Genomic DNA, 10738 nt, shown 5'->3' with positions numbered 1-10738 from the left:
TGTGCTGCTTAATTGCTGTAAAACAAAGCAAAGAGCATTATCCTTAGTGTTGCTAGCTCTTACTTTCTCTCTTTCCTCTATGTCTTCTCCTTCTGCCCTGAATAGTCACCAAATCATCACTATCTCCCCTTTTTGTTAAAGCTTTAAAGAAAAAGTACACATTTGATAACAATATATTCCAACACTTAAGAATACAGATGCAAATTTTATAGCTCCAGTCTCTGCTTCCAGAATTAAATCAAATCCAGAATGTTCTATTGATAGTGTATAAAACCTGATAAAAATGTCAACAGTAATCGTAAACATTTGTGCAAATCGTAGAATCATAGAATGTATTGGGTTGGAAGAGACCTTTAAAGATCATCCAGTCCAACCCCCCTTCAGTGAGCAGGGACATTGTTACTAGACCAGGTTGCTCAGCACCCCATCAAGCCTGACCTTGAATATTTCCAGGGATGGGGCCTCCACCACCTCTCCAGGCAACCTGAGAGGTGATCTATCACCTTCATATTGAAGAACTTTTTCCCAATATCCAACCTGAATCTACCCTTTTCTAGTTTAAAACCATTACCCCTTGTCCTACCCCTACATGCCCTAGTGAACAGCCCTTCCTCAGATTTATTACAGGCACCTTTCAGGTATTGGGAGGTCCCTATAAGGTCCCCCCAGAGCCTTCTATTCTCTAGGCTGAACAACCTCAACTCTTTCAACCTGTCTTTGTAGGAGAGTTGCTCCAGCCCTTTGATCATCTTTGTGGCCCTCCTCTGCACATGGTCCAGTACTTCAATGTCCTTTTTGTGCTGGAGACTCCAAAGCTGGATGCAGTACTCCAGGTGAGGTCTCACTACAGCAGAGTAGAGGGGTAGAATCACCTCCCTCCATCTGCTGGCCACACTTCTTTTGATGCAGCCCAGGATGCGGTTGGCCTACTAGGCTTCAGGTGCCCATTGGTAGCTCATGTCCAGCTTCTTATCTACTAGTACCCTGAAGTTCTCTTCCTTGGGGCTGCTTTCCAGCACATCATCTCCTAGCTTGTATCGGTAACAAGGATTGTTCCAACCCAGGTGCAGGACCCTGCACTTGGCCTTGTTGAACCTCATGAAGTTCACCCGGGCCCACTTCTCCAGCTTGTCCAGGTACCTCTGGATAGCATCCCTTCCCTCTGGCACATTAAACTCACCACCCAGCGATCTTGCTGAGGGTGCACTCAATCCCGCTGTCAGTATAATTAATGCAGATATTAAACAGCATTCATTCCAATACAGACCCTTCTGTGATTGCCAGACCAAAACTTCAGTAACATTTTTTGCTAGTAACAGAATTACAAATATAAAGTTGTTCTCTTCTACATTGATGATTCACCCAGAAACAAAGGGTAATCTGTAAAATGAAAAAGAAAGAAATATATATGACAGAATCACAGAGTGGCAGGGGTTGGAAGGGACCTCTGAAGATCATCCAGTCCAATCCCCCAGCTAAAGAAGGATCACCTAGAGAAGATCACACAGGAACACATCCAGGCTGGTATTGAATGTCTCCAGAGGACTCCACAACTTCTCTGGGCTCCAGTGCTCCATTACCCTAACAGTAAAGAACTTTTTCCTCATGTTTAAGTTGAACCTCCTGTGTTCCACTTTGTGACCGTTGACTCATGTCCTGTCACTGGGCATAACTGAGAAGAGTCTGGTACCATCCTCCTGACACTCACCCTTTAGATATTTATAAGCATTAATGAGATCTCCCCTCAGTCTCCTCCAGGCTAAACAGACCCATCTCTTTCAGCCTTTCCTCATATAGGACATGCTCCAATTCCCTAATCATCTTAGGGGCTCTATGCTGAACTCTCTCCAGTCGTTCTTTGTCCTTCTTGAACTGGGGAGCCCAGAATTGGACGCAGTATTCCAGATATGGTCTCAGCAGGGCAGAGTAGAGCATAACCTCCCTTGACCTACCGGCCACACTCTTCTTAATTCACCCCAGAATGTCATTGGTCTTTTTGGCCGTGAGGACACATTGCTGGCTTATGGTCAGCCTGCTGTCCACCAGAACACCCAGGTCCTTTTCTCCTGAGCTGCTTTTCAGCAGGTCAGTCCCCATCCTGTACTGATACATGGGGTTGTTCTTCCCCAGATGCAGTACCCTACACTTGTCCTAGTTGAATTCCATTAAGTTTCTCCCTGCCCAACTCTCAAACCTGTCCAGGTCACGCTGAATGACAGCACAGCCTTCTGGTCTGTCAGCCCCTCTTCTCAGCTTTGTATCATCAGCAAATTGTGCTGAGGGTACACTTTGTCCTATTGTCCAGGATGAATTGAACAGAGCTAGACCCACTACCGACCACTGAGGAACACCACTAGACATGTACCTCCAAGTAGACTCTACCCCACTGACAAGAACTCTCTCATTTCTTCCCTTCAGACAGTTCCCAATCCACCTCACTATCCAATCATCCAATCCGCACTTAAGATTGGCTGTGAGGATGTAATGAGACACGGTGTTGAAAGCTTTGCCTTTTGTGGTCAAAGTAGACCACATCCACTGCCCTCCCCTCATTTATCCATTCAGTTATGCCATCGTAAAAGGGTATCAGATTGGTGAAGCATGACTTCCCCTTGTGAATCCATGTTGACTACTCCTTATAACCCTCTTTTCTTTGGCATGCTCTGAGATGTCACCAAGAACAATTCCATCATCTACCTACTCCATCATCTTTCCAGCTATGGAAGAGGGGCTGACTGATTTGTGGTTACCCAAGTACTCCTTCTTACACTTTTTGAAGACGGGTGACATTGGCTTTCCTCCAGTCCTCAGGCACCTCTCCCGTTCTCCAGGACTTTTCAAAGATGATGGAGAGTGGCCTAGCAATGGCTTCCATCAGCTCTCTCAGTACTCATGGGTGCATCTCATTGGGGAGATTTGTAGATGTCCAGTTTGCTCAATTGTTCTCTAACCCAATCCTCTTCATCTGGGGCAATGTCTTCCTTTTTCCTGACTTCCTCTATGGTGTCAAAGGCCTGTGACTTCTGAGGCCTGGCCTTTGCAGTAAAGATGGAGGCAAAGAAGGTATTCAGCATCTCTGCCTTCTCTGTACCCTCTGTCACCAGGGCATCCACTTCGTTCAGTAGCAGGCCCACATTTCCTCCAGCCTTCCTTTTACCTCCAATGTACTTAAAGAAGCTTTTCTTGGGTCCTTTACTTCCCTTGCCAGGTTATATGTCACTGATAACAAACATAAGTTAAAGAATCTTTTTGCACAGATAGATTACTCAAAGTATGTAAATTTCAGCACATTCACAAATACTTATACAATCAAGACCTAAGTATTGAAATATATGCATTATTCTGTCACACACCGTAAGTCAGCTTCACTTACAGGGAATGTTTTCAAGCTTTTCTGTCATTTTTCAGTGACAAAAATTTCCAAACTGACATGTAAATAAGTTTGTTCTTAATCTCTCTGGGCCATAGCAGTTTCACAGAACACATCCTTTGAAGCAAACTTTTAATCTTCAATCATTTTTCACACTCTGCAATTTTTTTTCCAACAGTTCCTTATGTAAATTGTCCTTGAGGCTTTCTTTAGCTACAGACATATAACACATTCATAGCCGCATGCTAATATTTTCTATTGGATTTGAGAACATATTTTTAATTCAATAATACAAACCTACTGTGAAAATTTTACCTTATATCCATGTCATCTGAGATATTTTCTCTCCTCCCTTTTAATAAATATTTGACAGCCTAAAATTGTGAAGGATTGAACTCACTGATCTGGATGGTATCTTCTACTCTTACTGTCTTTTGTGTTACTTCACATCAAATTTCATATACTTTCACCTGTCTATTAATTCTACTATTACAATCCATGCAACATCAGGATGCTTTTAAGGAATTACAGAGGAAACTCCATTTTGCTGAGTAGTACTGATCTCCTGTAATTTACAATGGGCTAGGTTTCTAGACATCAGCTACAAAAATAAAAAGTAAGTGTGGTAGGATACCCATGTACCAGTTACTCTTCTCAGAAAACAGGATTAAATTCTGGCTTATGTACTTCCACACTCTGCTGCTGACTGAGTGCTACTTAAACAAGAAAACTGAAATATGAGTTCTCACAACTTTAATTCTTCAGTCACAGGTGGACACGTAAGAACCTGCTTATTCTTGTTCTTGGAAGAGGACAGACATGAGGTTGATGCGTTCTGTGTCAGAAAGGAAGCAACTTTAAAGGATGGTAACATCTTTTTAAATAAGTTTACATTATGTTATGTGGAGAGCAACATAATCTATCTATCTCTCTCTCTCTCTCTCTCCATGTTTTCTTCATTTAGCTTCAATAGCAACTATTTACTCCATTTTTTCTTTGAGTCACCTCTGTTATTTTTTCCGATCACTTTTTTCAGCTTAAAGAAGTCACCTCTGTCACCTTTGCAATTTCTGGGCTTTTTTATATGTCTCCTGCTGTCTTAGAAGATCAAGGCTTCTCTGCCAACCACATCTTTTCCTCTTCTTCCACTCCAAATTGTGTGTTCCGTTCAGGTCCAGTGTGATCATACCAGACATGGAACTGTTTCTGTGAATGTTGGAAAGTGACAGCCAGACATACTACCCAGCTGTGCAGCTCAAACCCACACTAGACGAGATCAGCAATGGGCCATCCATTTGACCAGCTTTCCTAGTACACAGCAAGAATTATGAAACTACCAGCATTTCCTTTATGAAACAAGCATAGACATTAATTTTTTGGCCAGAAAAATCAAGTAATATCCCTGTAAAGATCTTCTTGTGATGAGATACATCTTAACAGAGATATGGCAGAGGACATTATGTGCATTGTCTTAATATAAAAGTGTATGCTTGTGTGAATGTGTACCTCTAAATTAGCAAAAGAAATATTGCCCATTTATTTGACCTTTTCTTTGTCTCCCCAAACCCTTTCAACTGGTTGTACAAAACTATACTGGTTTAGTAAGCTTTAGCTTTCTATATTATCAGTCTCAAAAACTATTTATAATGGTGAATCTGAGCTATCCTTTCTCATTCACACCTGTTGCCAAACACATTTTCTTTGTAAAAATTTAACTAAGGAAGATGAGCCAGAGAGACTTTCAGCATTCTCAAAAGGGCAGATGCACTTCTAGCAAAAAAGCACTGAAGTGCTTAAATGAACAGAAATCAGGTTTACAAGAACCATGCTTCAGATATTTTAACACTCACTGTATCTAAATTAAGACTACACTTTTCACAGTAAATGTCAGCTCCTTCTTTCACATTAAGACATGCCTTGGAAAGTGGTGCAAATAGAACATTATGTTTCTTCACACACTACTGAAAGCTGCTAATAAGGCATCAAAAATGTTTTAGCACACCATATCTTCTTTTGCTTTCTGCCTTGTTGAATGCTCAGAAGAGATCTTGTTTATAATCTATATCCACCCAGGTCACAGAAACATGGATTTCAGGATCAGGTCAGAGAACCATTCATTGAAGTAGGCTATCTGATTTGCCTCAATTATGCTAGATACATAAATAAAATATATATATTTTAAAAATAAAATAATAAAAAAACCAATTCTAGATTATTTTCTTAAAAATAATATATAAATTTCTGGAGTTTCTTTCTAAACTTTTGTCTGTGAAGCCTGTCTGATAAAAGCTACAGTTCCCAATATCACTCCTTGATTGTGCACTGAAGAAGTTTCACAGAGATTTAGATATTTCTCATATGTATTTTTCCCCCAAAGAACATGAGAACACAGGGTTCAGAAATGTAGGCTCACATATTTTTTTAATGAATTCTAATATCAGCAATATATCAGCAAAATATCTTTTTACCACAGAAAAAAAAACTGAGATGTTACCAAATGCAATCATGAACCTATACAAAATTACTTTCTAATTCTGTTTTCTCAGTTCAAAACTCTTTTGTGGAATAGGGAATTACTCTCAAGTCTTTCTGTCTCTGTTTCTTTGGGAGTGTAAAGGATGTAAAGAGATAGCTAGCTGAGTGCCACTTTTCTGAAAAGGAATGTTTTGCTACACTTCCTAAACATTATCAGAGCATGAATCAGAGGATCAAGTCAGAGTTCTGAGTAAACTCCATGCCAGCATTCGAAGCAGTAGATCTGAATTCTGAAGTGGCACGGAATGGTTTTAACAATATGTACATCTTGAACTAATATGACACAAAGAAAAAGTGACAAATCTGTATTTAAGAGCTAGTGGGAACAAAACTAATCTGTATATCTACAGAGTAATGCAATTTTAGTAGAATTTAAGGCTTTCAATGGAAAATTTAACTGGATACAAGTAAAATGGGATGAAAGTCAGTTCATATATGGTGTACTCTTTTTCTCTAATAGCTTTTTTCTAATACACACTAAATGCACTATATTTAGTTTATTTTTATTTCACTAATATTTGATTCCATCCTATTAGGGAACTTGTTAAATGATCGAGAGTAAATAACGACACAAGAATTTGAAGTAGGACAAGGAATCAGTGCTATGGTGGATGAGAATGAGTAGATCAGAGATAGAAAATATCAACGGACATTAATAATTAAATTCCTAAAGATTCACTCTTTTTTGAATACTTTCATAAATTGCAATAAATAGTCTCACCACAGTGAAAAAAAATAATCAGGGAAATGACTATAAAGTAGAGGAGATAAGCAGTGTATGATCTGTCAATATATACACATTTACAAATGTAAGTTTCTCGTTAACTCTGAAGAATGAAATGAGCTTCTGCTTTATGATAAGCCTTTCTCTGCAGAGAGAAGTTTTTTCCTTTTCTTTCTCATAGACCTTAAAATGTCTTTCTTGCCTTCCGGATGGATACCATGATGTCTTCTAATTCTGAGACCAGTGTGAGAAAATGGTGCTAATTTGCGTGAGACACAGATTCAAACCTCAAATCTTGTCAAACCTGGGCAGATTGGTGTTGATAGCCCCAAACTATTAACAGCAATCTGTGTGTCTGCCCTACTCAGTACTGATATTCCTGGCTCTGCACAGTTTCCTGAATGATTGTACTGACTGTTTGGTGTCATTCCTGACCCTTGCCACCCACCACCCACTCTCTCCTTTTCCTTAACAGCTTTCTTTAGCTCTTCAAGTTTCAGCTTAAAAACTCTGAATTTGAAACCTCGCAGTTTCAACCTGCTTCTCTTGATTCCAGAGAAGTAATGGGAATGGGGACCAGATAGTTGCTCTCACTGTCCTCTGCTGGAACTCCCTTTTTTCAGAATATCCTGTATCTTCTAGTTCATACAGCCTATGTATCCTTTAGTCCTAACTAATGCTAAACTCGAAAGACTTAACTCAGTATTAGATTATCTTTCCCCCTTTCTCTCTGACTTTCGCCTCCCCTTCTCCCTCCGTCTCTCCAAATACATACAACGCATGCCTCAGCCAGCTCTGACACTCTTTGGTGGTAGCCAGAGAGAAGGAATATCCCGGTAACATCTTCTCACATTTTCTCATTAACTCTCCTGTCTGTCTGTATTTTGTCTCCTGTTTGTTTATTTCCTTTACAGTCCCTTTTATTTCAACTCTCTAACACAGAAGTCTGTAAAACTACAAAGGTGAAGTGGAGATACATGTAATATATATTTAAAAACAGAACAAAACAAACTATAATGTTCATAATGTTAATGTTCATAACATAATGTTCCCTTGTTCTCCACAGTGAGGGTCTTGGAACTCTTATCTACACTATAATGAAAAAACTGTCTTCAATAAATGGAAACTTTTGCAGAGAATGGGAGTTAAGTATTCACCAAGGATTTCAGCTTCAAAAGCAGCTGCAATCTTAGTACTTCAGTGCCTTCTGCATATTAAAGACAATCATTTAGAATTTTGTCATTATTGTCTATTTCTGCAGCAAATGGCAAGAGTACCATGGTCCCACAGTATTCTGCAGTTACCTATCCCTGTAAGTTATACCTTATTTGCTGTAAATTTCAGAAAAATTTGAATAAACTATTCATTCGTGGGTACATACACAACTACCTTTCCTCCATGTGGTATTATTTTTTTGATTCTTACTCTCTGAACAGAACAAAAGGCATGTAATTTGTTCCAAACAGCTCTTTATTTAAAAGATTATTAAATAAGATAATAAAATACAACAACAACTGCAGTATATGGGTTATACAACTACACAAAAATAACCAAGATATTTCATTCATGCAAGAACTATTAAGTAAACTATTTCTAAGACCTTTTCTACACCTGCTATTAAATAGAAAAACTTTAAATATTTTTTGAGAAATTTTTTTTTAACCATAGAGATTACTCATTGAATAATCTAATTATTTTTTTTGCATCCTAATAAAAGGCTTTATAATATTAGATTCAAGGAAGAGTTATCTTCAAACATGTACAAACAGTATGATTTTGAAAAAAAAAATTTGGAGGAACCACACGATTCATTCCAGATAAAATTATTCACAAGTCATAATGCTCTGTGACAATATTCCCTAAGAAAATAATGCACAACATAGCACATGCTAGATCTTTTTTTTTTGCTTTCTTTTTTTTTTGTGTGTGTACACTTATATTTTAGACCTTGATTTAAATATTCATAGGTGGGAAAAAATCTAAAAATCAAAAATACTGGATTACAAAAATGTTATGCAGCTTGTATTTTTAAATAACGCATCAGAAAAACCTGCAACAATGACGTCAAGGTTGTCTTTTAGGATGTATCATCAAGATCAGATTCACTGACATACAAACACAGTAGTTCTTCCTTCATATACTGTTAACACTTTGTTAGGCAGCTTAGGTACTACACCTGGACAGAGGTACTCAAGCAGTTGACACAAATTTATGAAAGCAATGTGTAGGCTATCTGAGAAGTCCCTTATGTACACATAAGAAAAACACATCTTGCGAAAGCTTTCTACAACTGAACTTCAAGAGTGAAATAAGAATGGTTCCAAACTAATATTGCACTGTAACTTTTGAGACAAAACAGATTGGTGTTTGACCCACCGGGAGCTCAAATGCTATTACTTGGTAATTCAAGTCCATCTACTTGGAAAAAGCAAGTTTTAGTTGGGCAACTAACAACCCCTGAAGGCTTTACGTTTCTTAATAACTGACACCCCTGCAGAAGTTTCTGTTTGGTTCCCATGCTGTTTCCCCATATTGCCAACTTATAGGAGTCATTTGGCCAAAACTTGCCTGCTAATGAGGTACCAGAAAACTCTTTCTAGTCCACTGCCAGATTATTTGGTCTGTCAGACCCATCCAAGTATCCTGAATCTGACAGGTTTTGGAATCTGCTAATCAGCATTGTGCTTTTGTGTGTGTCTTAATGTGTCATCCACTGTATTCAAGAGATTGGATGAGAATGTCAATTTCCAGTAGCAATGAATAAAACCAAACAAATATGTTTTAGCTCCTCTTGTTGATAAAGCTTTAAAATGTGATTCAGATATCCCTTGACAGTCCAGTAAATGGAGGGAAATAAAAATAATTTTATGTCTATTTATTACTTTATTCAGATGTCAGGGCTATCTATTTATCTATATATTTATTTATTTGCAGGTTTTTGTGGCCTCACTCATGTCTTCTGAATGCTTGAATTTGATAGCAATGAAAATTTCATTCCCCAGATTCCCTGTGAAGATCAATCCTTCCTTTCACTTTCTTTGCTTCCTGGACAGCAAGGTACAAGTTCCAATTCCATTACTCTGTCACAGAAGCCAGTATAATTTATTTTGTAGGTTCTCTGCCCTGTTTTATGACTCCTTTCAGTCAGCCCAATAATTTGGATGTGAAGAACATCAATGATCATTCAAAACCTTGGTGAACTTCAGGAGAACTTCCTCCTCTTTCTGCCCTCCTACACTCAAGTATTACAGTGGTGGCTTGCATCTTCAATTTGATACCACATAGTGCAAACTGAAAACTAATCTTGGGGAAAAAGAATAAAGATCAAGACCAAATTATCACGTCTCTATTATGTGTTAGTTAAGAGTAGGGAATAAGCCATAGCCACAATCATACATCACAAAATTAAATCTCTCTTTAATTTGCAAGCTCCACATTTCATTCATTCTGTTAACACCACAGCCATTAAATTCTTTCCTAAAACATAGAATAAAGTTTAGAGCTATAATAGCAAAGACAGGAAACAGCAAATTTTATAGTGTACCACAAACAAGACTCAAGAAAGCTGAAGACTTTTCACGCATTTAACCTTGAGAAGAGAAACTATTATTTTTTAATGTTTCTTTTAAAGAAAAATTAACAAATATATACTTCAGAGAATACAAAATTATTAATTTCTCTATGACTTCCTTTTCTTGCATTTGTAACAGTATGGATGATAGCTATTAAAAATGTATAAAATGAAATAAAATCTCAATTTAATTCTACATTAGAAATTACTGAGAGGTTTCTGCAATTGTTCTGTATGACATCAAATCCAATATTTTAGGAGCATAAGAAATAATTACATATAAAGTTTTGGAATAATTGGTATAATTATAATCTGTGAACTTCGTAAAAACATCAGCAGTGGAATATGTAGGAAAAATGTGTTCCTCTGTGGATACTGAGAAAGACAGCAAATCTCTCAGTAATTGCCTTTATAAAATGAAATTGTCCATATCAATAAAGCAGTTCTTTAAGCCAAGGTAGCAAGATGAGTTAATGGTCTTCAAAACAACCTTTTTAAACTTAAAGCACTTATGATCTGTGGGGGGGGGGGGGGGGGG

Source organism: Mesitornis unicolor, unplaced genomic scaffold (assembly GCF_000695765.1).
Source record: "Mesitornis unicolor isolate BGI_N332 unplaced genomic scaffold, ASM69576v1 scaffold2659, whole genome shotgun sequence".
NCBI lineage: Eukaryota > Metazoa > Chordata > Aves > Mesitornithiformes > Mesitornithidae > Mesitornis > Mesitornis unicolor.
This window is presented reverse-complemented; position numbering follows the sequence as displayed.